Genomic DNA, 13393 nt, shown 5'->3' with positions numbered 1-13393 from the left:
AGCTTCAAGCTGTTGGAAGATTTCAAACTTTTCCGGCTCAATTTGTAGGAGTGTGTAGTAACGAAAGTCTCTTTCTTGACTTTTGAGTCTTTGTTTGTTGGAGAAGGTGGTGTCTCTAATTTTTGAAAGATCACCTGCAATACTTTGAAAAAGAATTCATTGTATTCTTCAACATAAAAGAATATTTGTATTGATAATTTTAAATATTTATTCAGGGATCTCGGCATGCAGCGTGATGTCGACCCGAATATATATTTAAAATGCCCCTTGTCTCGCAGGGATATTTTAAAATGTAATGAATTTGAAATTTAAGATTTTAAATATTCATTTGGGGAGCTCGGCGTTGGGCACAATGTCGACCCAAATGAATATTTAAAATACCCCATGTCTCGCAGAGACATTTTGAATAGCTTTTTATCTTTGAGATTTTAAATATTTATTCGGGGATCTCGGCATACGGCACGATATCGACCCAAATAAATATTTAAAATGCCCCCAGTCTGACGAGGGATTTTGAAATGCATTCTTGCTATACAAGAGAATTTCAAAATATAAGTAAACATGCATTGATAAATATGCATATAAAATTTTGGTCATCATAAAATACATTCAATTATGGAATTTCATGCATGATATTTCTTTAAATGTCGGTCGTTGATAGGTGGCATAGGCCTCTGACCGTTTAGATCGATCAACTGATATGCTCCTCCTTGGTACACTTTCTCGATGACGAAGGGGCCTTCCCAATTGGATATGAATTTGCCACCGATTTTTCGGTGTGGAATGATTGGTCTTCTCAGCACCAGAACCAATTCCCCTTCTTGAAATGCCCGAGGATGCACCATACGATCGAAGGATTTTGCCATTTTTCCTCGGTAGATTTCTAAGTTTTGTTGAGCTTGTAATTTGAGTTCATCAAGTACGTCGAGCTCTTCCATTCTGAGACAGGCATTTTGCTCTTGAGTGAGATCATTCTGGATAGTTACCCGAAGTGACGGTAGTTCGATCTCCAATGATAATACGGCTTCAACACCGAACACCCATAGAGCTTATGCCATCTTCGTATGCCACTCTCTTTTGTTCTTGGTGAGGATCTTCTTCAACAATTTCACCAGCGTCTTGTTGAAGTCCTCCGCCAAGCCATTTGCCCTTGGATTGTATATGGATGAATATCGCCAATCGATTTTGTGCCGATCAACGAACTTGTAGATTTTTGTACTTTTGAATGCAGTACCATTGTTTGAGATTATGCGGCATGGCACACCAATCTATAAACAACGTTGTGGGTGAAAAAGTTGATCACATGCTCGGATGTGACCTCTCTGAATGGAGCTGCTTCTACCCACTTGGAAAAGTAGTCTGTCGCTGCCAGAATAAAATGGTGTCCTGCTGATGACGGCGGATCTATTGGACCAATAATATCAGTGCCCCAGCATTCAAATTACCAGGATGCTATTATTGGGTGCAGTGGATTTGGCGGCTGATGTATAACATCACTATGATTTTGACACTCATGGCACCTCTTAGCGTGGTCAATATAATCTCTGACCATGGTCGGCCAATAGTAACTCATTCTTTTGATTTTAGCGGCCATTTTAAGACCTGACTGATGTGCTCCACAAGCTCTTCATGAACTTCTGTTACTATTTTATCAGCTTCCTTGGTTCCTATGCACCTTAGCCACATTTGATCAAAGGCTCGTTTGTATAACGTGTCATTAACAAATGCGTATCTCAACGCCCTTTTTCGAATTTGTGCGGCCATAGACTTTTCTATCGGGAGTTTGTTTTCCTTGAAGTAGTCAATGAATGGCTGTCTCCAATCATTTTCGACATCAATATCTAAACAATATCACCACGATTCTGAAGCTTGACTAGCTTTATGTCTCTTGGCCATATGATATTCTTTTGGATAATTCTCCCTAACGATCTGATGGAGAGGTTGAGGGTCAACTGGGATTTTATGCTGCTGACTTGAATCTGAAATTCCTTCTACCCTCGAAAATTGTAATAGAGCGGGTTCCAAGACACTACGAGTGTAAACCCCGATGAATATAGGACTCTCCTCATTGATGTTCGCCATTTCTTTGGCTAATTTGGCCAGACAATCTGCTTTAGCATTCTATCATCGAGGAACTCGAGCCATTTCAACATTTGGTACTTGCTTCAGAAGCTCGAGGGCTCGCCGGTGATAGTGGGCCAATTCGACTTTTCCAACCTTATAAATGCCGAGGACCTGATTTATTATAAGCTGAGAATCACCAAAGATTTGGAGATGTTGGATCCTGACATCGATCGCGATCTCCAGTCCTGCTAAAAGAGCTTCGTACTCAACTTCGTTATTGGTCCGAGGTTCAGTCAAACTGAATGAGAACCTCATTATGCCTACCTCAGGTGCTACGAAAATGAGACCGATGCCGGCTCGGGCTCTTGCAATATTTGGAGGTTGGATATGTCTAATCAACGATGCCCCGTCAAAGTACATTTCCCAGAATGGTAGCCTTTCATTCTCCTCGACCTGCATAATCTGCTCACCGGACAAATCATCATTTAGTGGAGAATCGGCCGGGATTGGGTGTGCAGCGAGAAAATCTGCCAAGGCATGTCCTTTCACCGCCTTCTGTGGCATGTATATGATTTCAAACTGTAATAACAATACTGCCCACCTAGCTAGACGACCTGTCAACGCTGGTCTTGTCATCAAGAATTTCAGTAGATCGATCTTTGATATCAGAGTAATTTTATGGGATAACATGTAGTGGCGGAGTTTCTGAACTGCAAAAATAAATGCCAGGCAATGCTTTTCAATAGGAGAATAACGACTCTCTACTCCAGTCAACCTCCGACTGATGTAGTAGAGCGCATTTTCTTTGCCTTCTTCATTATTCTAGGCCAATAGTGCTCCGAGGGACTCTTCTAGTGCAGCTGTATACAATATAAGAGGCTTCCCCGAAATTGGCGCTGCGAGAATGGGTGGATTTAAAAGATATCTTTTGATGCTGTCAAATGCTTCCTGACATTCTGCATCTCATTTGAAACAAACATCCTTCTTCATTAGCTTTGAAAATGGTTGGCACCTACCATAAATCTCTGAATGAAAGCCAGTTGTCCTTGCAGCGAGCGAAGCTGTCGAAGGTTCTTTAGTGGTGGCATCTCCGTGATTGCCTTAATTTTATTGGGGTCGATCTCTATGCCTCGATGACGAACAACGTACCCCAAGAATTTACCGGAAGAGACCCCAAAAGCATATTTGAGAGGATTCATCTTCAAATCAAACTTTTTGATTCTCTCAAATATAATTTTGAGATCTTTTAAATGATCATTTCAGCCAATAATTTTGACAACAAGGTCATCTACATAGCACTCGACCTTCTGATGTATCAAATCATCAAATATATGAGTCATTGCCCGCTGGTAGGTGGCACCAGCGTTCTTTAGGCCAAAGGGCATGACTGTGTAGCAGAAAATGCCGATGAGCGTTCTGAATGATGTATGTTTTTCATCTTCGGGCGCCATCTTGATTTGATTGTATCCTGACGATCCATCCATGAAGGAGAACATGTCGTAGTTGGACGTGTTGTCAACTAGGAGTTCGGATATAGGGAGTGGAAAATTGTCTTTTGGGCACACCTTATTAAGGTCCCTAAAGTCAATACAGACACGAATTTGCTCGTTCTTCTTCTTCTTCACTGGGACGATATTAGCAATCCAGTCAGCGTACTTTTCTTCTCGGATGAAGCCTGCATCTATTAGCTTCTTCGTTTCTGTGATCACCTGTTCTTCAATCTCCAATCTCATTATTCTAGGAGCTTGTTTGACGGGTGCTACATCCGGTTTGATTGCTAATCTGTGAACTGCTACGTCAGGGGATAAGCCGGGCATCTCAGCATATGTCCAGGCAAAGCAGTCCCTGAATTCACAGAGGAGCTCTTTTATTTCTTCTATTTGTTCTTCGGGTAGGAGAGAGCTAATGAAGGTTGGGCGAGGATCCTCCTTAGTCCCCAAGTTGACTTCTTTTAGTTCATCCATAGTGGCTGTCTGTTCACCATCTTTAAGCTCTTCTGGTGCAGGCTCGGCCTCTACGGGCTGCTCATCATAATCATCAGCCTCATATGTCTCTTCGGCACCACCATTCTCGGATTCAATTTCCATGTATGTGATTGCCTGACAAGTCTCTTTCCGGAGGAATTTTTTTTTGATGAATCTAATACCTTTATATGCATTTGTATCCTTCTGCCGTAACGGACGCGGACTCCTCCCATACCAGAGGCCCAAACTTGTACGAAGCTGTCGCTTGGTGGTAGGAATATTGACTTATTTTCGTAGCATTCTTTGAATATTTTTGGTATTGAATCTAGGTAGCCTCGTAGGAAATAATTCTCCGGAGTCGAGGAGCATGCAATCCCAGTCATGATTCTCCTCTTCACGAACTCCCGTGGAATATAACACATTCTTTGGCACAGTCCCTTTTTTACGGGGAGGCAGATAGAGGGTAGCGAGTTCTTCAACTTTATGAACCTCGCGTGAAATGAGTTTTTTGAAATGTTGCAAGGGAACACGCGTGACTATGAGTACATTATCTGAAATTGATAGGCTGTATATTCTTCTAGAGAACACATTCTGCACCGTGTTCATATAAATAGAGTCATAGTCGTAATCATCATTTGAAAATTCAACCTGCCTACTCCATTCGTCCATGGACTGGCATACTCTCCAGGATTTGGCAGGAGTAACATCATCTTCATCCGTGTCACTCCCAAGATGAGGTACATATTTCTTTTCTTTGGGAAGAGTCAGCGCTGCCTTCTTTCTCCCCACATGCTTTTTCTCACCTTCTCGTTCAGGTCGCTTTGCAGCCTTTGAGTTTGATGCTCTAGCTTCGAGAGAGCTCGAAGACTTTTGCTTCTTTGGCATGAAGTACTGTGCATCTTCATAAACTATTGCTTCATGAACTGTGAAGGGCTGAATATCACCAGAGATCCTGAATTCTTCTCCATCTTTGAGATATTTCATACATTGGTGTAATGTTGACTGGACAATGCCATATTCATGTAACCAGGGACGACCTAGTAGCGCCTTGAATGAAGTATCTGCATCAATCACATGGAACTTAGCTTCTGTGTGGAGCTCTCCAAATACAAGAGGGAGCATGAATGATCCAAGGGTCTTCTGCCCTTTCTCATTGAAACAATGCACCATCAGCTTATCTAGCCCGAGGTGTTCCACATCAAGGCAGAGGGATCTCAGTGCTTTCAAACTTATCAGATTCACGGATGATCCAGAATCGATTAGGATTCGACTGATAATCAGCTTATCTCTCTCTGCAGTAACATACAGAGGACGATGAAGTCAGCAAGATTGATAGGTCGCCTCACAGTCTGGTAGTATTCATCCAAACTGTCGATAACCCTCTGAGTGGCGGTCATCTTCTCCTTGGGTTTCTTTAACTTGGTCTTCCTCTTGGATGATTTCTTCATTCCAGACTTTGAAGTGCTAGCTTGGTTGAAAAACTATTTTGAAGTAGAAGGTCGTACCACCGGCAGTGCCTTCAAATCTATCATTGGCTCAATAGGAGACTTCCACTTTACACCTGAAACTCCTTCAAACTACTTCAACATTTTCACAGTCTTCTTAGAGACCGCAGTCTCCCACTGTTCTTCTTGAATTGACTTCTTTTCATTTCTTCTTTCTTCAACCAGGGGTACGGAAGAGGACGTGACCACCCGAGTTGATTCTTTTCTAGGGTGAGACAACACATTGTCGGACAAAGTGAGTTCCCCTTTTTGATATTTTCTTTCAAGCCAATCCTTGAAGATGTAACAATATTCAATAGGATGGCTGAGTACCCGATGATATGGGCAATAATTTGGGTCACCAGTGTGCTTCGACTCTTCGGGTCTCTTGCATTCAGGCAGTTGTAAACCCGATTTCAACACTTGTCGAAATAATTTGGCGACACTATCCTTCTTGAATGAATATTCTTTATTTATTTTATCTTTGAGGGATTGGAACGTTCTATCACCAGTTCCCATTATCTGTCTCTGACGCTCTCCTCCACCTTGATAAGTTCGTGGCTTATCATTGCCCCCGAATATCAGCTTTTGTTGGGGGTTGGGGTTGTAGGCCTGTTTGGACTTTTCTTGATATTGCATCGGCTGCTTGCCCTTGTTTACATTGTAAATCACTTATTTTTTTCTATCAGCTCTAGAGAAGAACGTAGAGTCGGCTTCACCTCTTCTAGCACCCGGGGCCTTTACCTTCTTGAGCTTATCAGCGTGATTTTCTGATCTGGACAAATTCAGTTTCTCAAATTTGGCCACTCTGTCGAGTAAGTCTTGAAATGTGTTGATTGTAGCCATGCACATGAAGAGTTGCATCTTGTCATCAATGTTGCCCATTAACAACTGTATGGCATGCTTTTCTTCTAACTGCTGCTCACATTTCATGCTCAAATTTTGCCAGCGAGTGATGTATTTAGTCACTGATTCTTCTCTTTTTCTCTTATCCAGAGCGAGGTCAGTGATCGTGATCTTCTCAGTTGCACTAGCAAACCTTTTCACAAACATAGATTCTAATTCTGCGAAGGTCTTCACAGAATCATTCGGCAGTTCAGCATACCATTCGAATGCAGTTGCTGTCAAACTGCTGATGAATTGTCGGAAGAGTAGGGCGTCATTGCCTCCTGCGTTCCCGCAGGTGGCTTTAAACTGTGCCATGTGCTATCAGGGATTGTTAGTACCGTTGAAAGTATTAAACTTAGGTACATAATATCCTTTTGGGTACGACACTTGGTCGTATTCAGCAGGATACAGACGACCTTTGCCCACTAACTTTTCTGCTTGATCAACAGCTATAATAGCCCTGATCCTTTCGGTAATAATTCCTTCTAATTGGGCAGCAGTCACAGGCTCAGAAGTACTTGCAATATTCTGTGGAGTGGGCTGGCGAATGATATTATGGGCTTCGTGACCACCTTCAGGAGCTCCTTGTATTCCTGAACCTTGTGGCACTTGGAAGTTCGGAGGTTCAGCAGGAGGATTAGGCATGACGCCAATAGTAGCATTTCTCTGCATCATCTGCATCATCGCCCCCATTTGAGCCATCATCTCAGTTATCTTCTCATTTAACTACTAGATTTCCCTGTCTTTGGCCCTCATTTGTCGCCGCATTTCAGCGAGTGTGACATTTTCAGCCTCAGAAGGGTTTTCATCCACTTCCTCTACTTCTTCTTCTTCTTCTTGAGAATGACGACTTCTGCCAGTGGCAGACCCTTCTCTACGACGACGACGGTATACTTTCCTGGGTGGCGGTTGCCAACGCTCTTCATCTTCATCATCATCATAATTGACGCCATCATCAATGTCTACATGTGTCACCATATAGACAACTTCCATATCCAATGTGTCATTTATTTCTTTGATTTCTTCTTCTAGATTTTCCTCTAGAAATTCATCAATATTTTCTTCAATGTTTTCATCCCCTTCGAGGTATTCTTCCTCTTATATATTTTGATCATCTATATTTTCTTCCAGTACTAGGATCTCCGAGCGGCGACGCTATTGGATTTTCGGTTCCTGATTAGGCACGGGGACTTCTTCAATCAGTGGGCTGTGATCGAAGTTAGTCTCTTCCTTTGGAGGGGATGGAGGGCGACGGGATCCCCTGGAGGATTCTCCAAGGTGTCTACCGTCTGGAGGAGTGTCATTATGGGTCCTTTTTGGGGCCCACTTCTGACGTTGTTTGTAGACTGGGGCGGATCTCCGGGAAGCCTCACCAGATGTCACACCCAGATTAATCTTCCTTTCTCTTCTTTCTTTCTCATTTCCTCAAGGCTTTAGCCTCCAGACTTGTTTTTCTTTCCACCGAGACCTTTCATTGGTGGATCCCTGAACATATGGTTCAGGTGTCACACCCTGATGTTCATCGCGTGGAACATATTTTCTTTCTCTTCTTTCCGCCACAGCAGATAGATGTTCTCTTGGCGGAGTTCTTCAAGCCTCTATCACTAAGTGCCATTGGAACTTCTTCTTTTTCAGACCTTTCTCCTTTACAGTCTTCAGGACCCGATAGACCCGGGCTGTGAGAGTTTCAGGTTCCTTTCTCTTTGGAAGAGCTGGGACCTCCTGTCGTTGCTCCCAGAAAGACTTCTTCAGCTCACCAGTGGAGCTATTCCTCTTCACCCATTTTAAATCAGAAAACTTGTTCCGGGTAGGAACATTGGCTTCAGGCACTTGGGCTGGCAGATTGGAGGGATGGATAGGGAGTTGTTGTTGCTGAGCTTGTAGTTCAGCATTCATCTTACTCCTTTGTCTTCTCGTAGGCCTCCCTCCAGATGAGGAGGCCTCAGCATCGTATTTCCCAAGTGTCGATAACCTGATTCATAGAGTGGTGGTGTTTGCAGTCACCACAGAGATTCTTCCACCATTCATAATTCTCCTGGTGATAAGGGCCTCAGGCTGTGATAGCCTCTCGAATACAGAAATTTTCCCATCAGAATTTTTAGCAACAGGTCGTTGTGCCGGCAGATGCACACGACGGATAGGAGCTTCATCAGCATTGAGTATTCTAGCAGACTTCTCAACATTCCTACCATTCGCAGGAATGGCGGCATTCCTTGCAGCAATCGTCGGGAAGTCAACGCTACCAAACTGGATGGTAGCTCCGACATTTCCGGTCTCTATAACAGCATTCGCCAGCTGAATCCTGGCTCCTTGTCCTAGTTGGACGGTCATCGGGGTGTTCAGTAGATCCATCTGCATAAATGAAAGGCAAGGGTTAGTAATCGGAATCTGATACATCACCCCGCACTTTCAAAATGAAGAGACTTGCACAGAACACAAAAATAAGAGAAGATAACATTAGCGAGAAATTTAAATAATATAAATCTAAAATAATGCTAAATACGTTATTTCAATGGAAATTTTTTGAATGATCATTCTTTTAGAAAATTGAAATATTTAATTCCTTGAATGATCATTTTGACAGACTCAGAATTTTGAGTATGATTTGATATAGCTGCTACTATAGCACTGAGACGACTAGCCAAAGATGGAAAGAGAAACCAATCCCTAGTGGAGTCTCCAGAAATCTGTGGGCTCCAAAAATTCGGCCCCGGCCTCCGCCCGCATGCTTTTCTTTTTCGGCGAGGGAGTTTTAACTGAATAAGTTCCGAGGTAAATTTTGGAAGGCAGACGGGTTTATAGATAAGACACTACCCCGAGATTTCGCCCTCATGTTGCGAGGACTTTATGATCTAAGTTCTGGTTTTCTATAGGCGCAAGCCCCTATAGTTAATTACCCCTCTCGATAACGAGAGATAACTTTCGATTAAGGCAAGTCGTCAATCAGATACGTATAGAACACGTGTTATCTGGCATATAGTAGCAGCAATGGATTGGATTTGGAAATTGGGTTTGGATAATTTGGGTATTTGGAAATATTTGAAAAGTTTGATATTTAAAATAGGAAATTTCCCCATCTAGCACTTAAAGAGGATGGTGGGGGAATGGATGATGGGCCCGATCAAGATCCCATGGTTCCGTCGTCCCAGGCCATCGTGGTCCCTGGTCTACTTAGTAAGAGGAGGTAGTCGATCCAACCTGACAGAATGATCCTTGTCGGCAGCCATGGGTTGCTTCTTCCAAGGGGACCTTGTAGACCGGGGTTGAGTGTTCATCTAAGGGGACAAATTTGAATCCACCTTAGCTTACAAAGGGCTTTGTGCCTTATCGATCATATCCTATTGATTCATATCTCAAGGATTTAACGCCATTAAGGAGCGTATTGGCTCTGGCCATAACCGCTATCTATGGTGTCATTTGACGGCAAAACCACTCGGTTCAAAGGGCCCGGGTCATAACCGTTTACCTGTAGTGCCATTTGGCGGTGAAACTGCCGGTTAGAGGACACGTACCACATCCTTACTGGTAAGAGATTGTTTGAGAATGGATCCTAGTGATATTTTCGACTAGGCATTTGGCTCTTTTGTGAGCTGTGGTAAATTTGATTTGTCCACCCCGACAAATTGTTGCGGAGGGTGGATGGATTTTGCTTTAAGTATTTAATGAATTTATTTCAATTTTAAATATTTGGGATTTTGAGATTTTGAGATTTTGGATTTTGTGGAGTTTTGGGTATTTGGGTGGAATTTTAAGTACTTGGTATGGACATTTGGGTGGAATTTTGAGAAATATTTGTGAAACCCTTCCGGTTGAGATAACCATTCAACATGGCCATCATCGGGGTGTTTGGGGGTCATTTCTCTTTATGGATCGAACCTTGTCAACTCTGTCGGGCTGTCGACAGAGGATTGGATTTCGTAGGCTTTATGCCCTCATCAGTGATATCTCTTTGTTATAGGCCTTAAAGGCCTAATATGAATATATTAAGACAAATATACCGGTCGTAGCAACCGTATATTTGTTTGAGAGTTCGAACCTTGTCGACTCCTATTGACCCATATAGGAGGATCGGGTTCGAACTAGAATTCATTTGTCAATCCGTACAGCATCCCTAGACGTCACGTGTGTACCAATAACACGCTCGCCGGGGCCCATGCGGGTTGAGATTGTATTTTCCCCTTTTAGTGTTGTTGGTGGAATTTTGAAAAACAGGTTTTGAAAAATATTAGTTTTCTTTGGGGATTTTAAGATTAAGGTTAAGTTCCAATTCTAAGGTCGAATCAACTCGTTAGAAAGAGTATATCACCCCGAAGGATTAAAATAAACTTTCATAACGGTGTTCAGACTTAGAATTATGTAAACTCATCTTGAATACTATGATCGGGTTCTAAGAAGAACTTTATATGGCCCCAAGGGGACAAAGTATAGTTCAACTGAGTACCCAATTACAATATTCAAGAAACATGATCATCGCATTCACATCCAGAGCCTTATCGAAGAAGGGTGTATCTCCCCAAAGGGAAATGAGACCATTCAACGATAATCCTTCTAATGCAACCATGATGATCATTATTTAACTTTTCCCAAAGAAATCTAATGAAGTTTTAGAAATTGAGTTTTCTTTGAAATCAGGTGTGTGTGGGGTTCCAAATCTCCTACGAGCGCAAGCCCTCGTAGTTAATTACATCGTAGGGAGATAAAATCTCCTACGAAAACTCTCGATTAAAATAATGGCAGAATTTTGTTTAGAGTTTCTAGGAGTGATATCAAAGTATGAATAGAATTATTGGAAAATCAAAAGGGAATGGATCAAAATTGAGCAGTTATTAACAGAGTTAAAGAATGAGAGGTAGGAGACACTTTGAGATTCCAGAACCATCCGGAAGTGTCCCAACTTAATCTAAGTGTTGGGCTTTATGTTTTGGACTGAAATGATATTTAATTAGAGTTGAGCATTTTATTAGAAATTTGGGATTAGATTCCCGAAGTTTGGGGTCTTATAATCAAAGATCTGCCCCGGATCCTAAATCTATTCTGGACACTGGACCACAGTCGTCCGATCCTAACTAATGCAGTGCAAAACCTGGACTTACCCCGGCCTGGATTGGGGAGCCAGCTAACCACCTAAACGATTTAAAATACATGAATCCGGTCTTTTATGAAAGAGTGATAGGGACGTTATAATTAAAGTTTTGGTGAGGCGGGGCCGACATCTAGAGATTTTCCTAATTGGCCCCTTTGACTTATGTTGGGTGCTAAAATGCTAAGGACTAATGCAATTAAAATTTTGACTCTTTAAGTTTGTATCTAATGCAATGCATGCTAGTTAACAACTTCCAATCAAGTATGCTTGAAATCTTTAAAAACAGGCTTATAAAATAATTTTTTAGAAGACTGGACTTCCCCAGGTCCGGCACCTCGTCCTCATAGGTCAGACTATCCGGACTCTACCCGCAGGCGGGGAAGGGTCTAAAACAAGGAAAGAGTAATGCAAAAATATGCATGCGACCCCGGGGTCGATCCCCGGCTAATTCCCTAGATTCGTTATCTTTCTATGTTATTTAGACTCACTAAAATTTTAGACTTTTAAAATTATGAGTAGAAAAATTTCACACCCTCACGAGCCTCACGTATCCAGGCGAAAACAAAGAACGGCATGCAATCGCCAAAAAACTAGTAAAAACAAGTAATCCTAAAGGCAATCAAATCATTACATCAAATACAAATTAATTAATAAATGTCCATAGGCAGAATTGCCTTGCTTATTACAAACCAGAGTTTTACAGAAAGTAAAGTGGCCGGGCACCACTGACAACAACCCGGATTCTAAACCTAGTAATGACGCAAGTAATTTTGAGTGGGATACTCTCAATCTTCAAATCTTCAAATCTTCAATCTTGTTCTTCTTTGGACTCCTTTTCTTCAATCTTTTTGGAATCTTCGTAGTGGATTACCCAAATGGACAAGAGGGCACTTCCTTTAAGGGGGAAGGCCACTCTTTCCTCTTTGGGTAAGGAAGAGGTATGATCCAAATTTGGATTTCCAAATGGAAAAGGAGTGCTCCCCATAGGGGTATCCTTTCCTCTTTGGAATCCAAGCTTTGGATCTATGTATCCCAACTCAAAATAAACTTTCACAACACTTGACACTTACACAAATTACATTAATATCAAAATAAAAATCTAGACTCACCTGCAGGGTTATCCTAAGCAATTAATATATAAAAAGCAGTTATTCCCAAGCAGTTGTATATGAGCAGAAAAGAAAGTAAACACACTGGCCACGCTCTTTTTATGATTTGGGGGCTTTAGCAGCTGAAGCACCTGTGCAAAGAGTTTATAATATTTATGCATTTTTTGATTTGCCCCCTTTTTATATTGCCCTGCATGAGCGTGGCCACCTGCAGAAAACTGTGTCAACATCCAGATCGTACCTAACCTAAGGGTAATCTAGTCGCCAAACACATCAATCCATCCACAGAGTACAGAAAAAGTAAGCAGACACAGCAAAGCAATTTCATCCACAACATGCAGTGAAAACTACGAAAAACCCGGCACACAGCAGTAAAGTAAACACCGGCCTAACCTAGATCTAGAGTTGGTTGTCCTAGCACATCATCTAAAGTGTGTGAGAAAGGTCGTGTGGCTGGGGTAGATCCTAAAGTGGGTTATTAGTTGAAGTTGTCTAAAAGTCTGGGTTTGTTAAGGCTTAAAAGGGATTTAGATTAAAATTTAAGTATTAATAAATTAAGAATTTTAATTAAACATATTTTAAAAATTAATTGATTACTACCTTTGTTTCACACCGAGGCCGTGAAGTTTATTTCACCTTCCTTGGGGCTAAGCTAATAGCCTCGTAGGCCTGGGTTACCCAGTAGCAATCGGGGTTGATTAAGTTATTTAAATTGGTTGGAATTAAAGGAGTAGATTAATACAAAAATGAGTTAGTTACTGATTTTTAAAGTTGATTAATTTAAGTTTGCCATTAATTGAT

This window comes from Dendrobium catenatum, unplaced genomic scaffold, assembly GCF_001605985.2.
Source record: "Dendrobium catenatum unplaced genomic scaffold, ASM160598v2 fragScaff_scaffold_1122, whole genome shotgun sequence".
NCBI classification, from domain to species: Eukaryota; Viridiplantae; Streptophyta; class Magnoliopsida; order Asparagales; family Orchidaceae; genus Dendrobium; species Dendrobium catenatum.
This window is presented reverse-complemented; position numbering follows the sequence as displayed.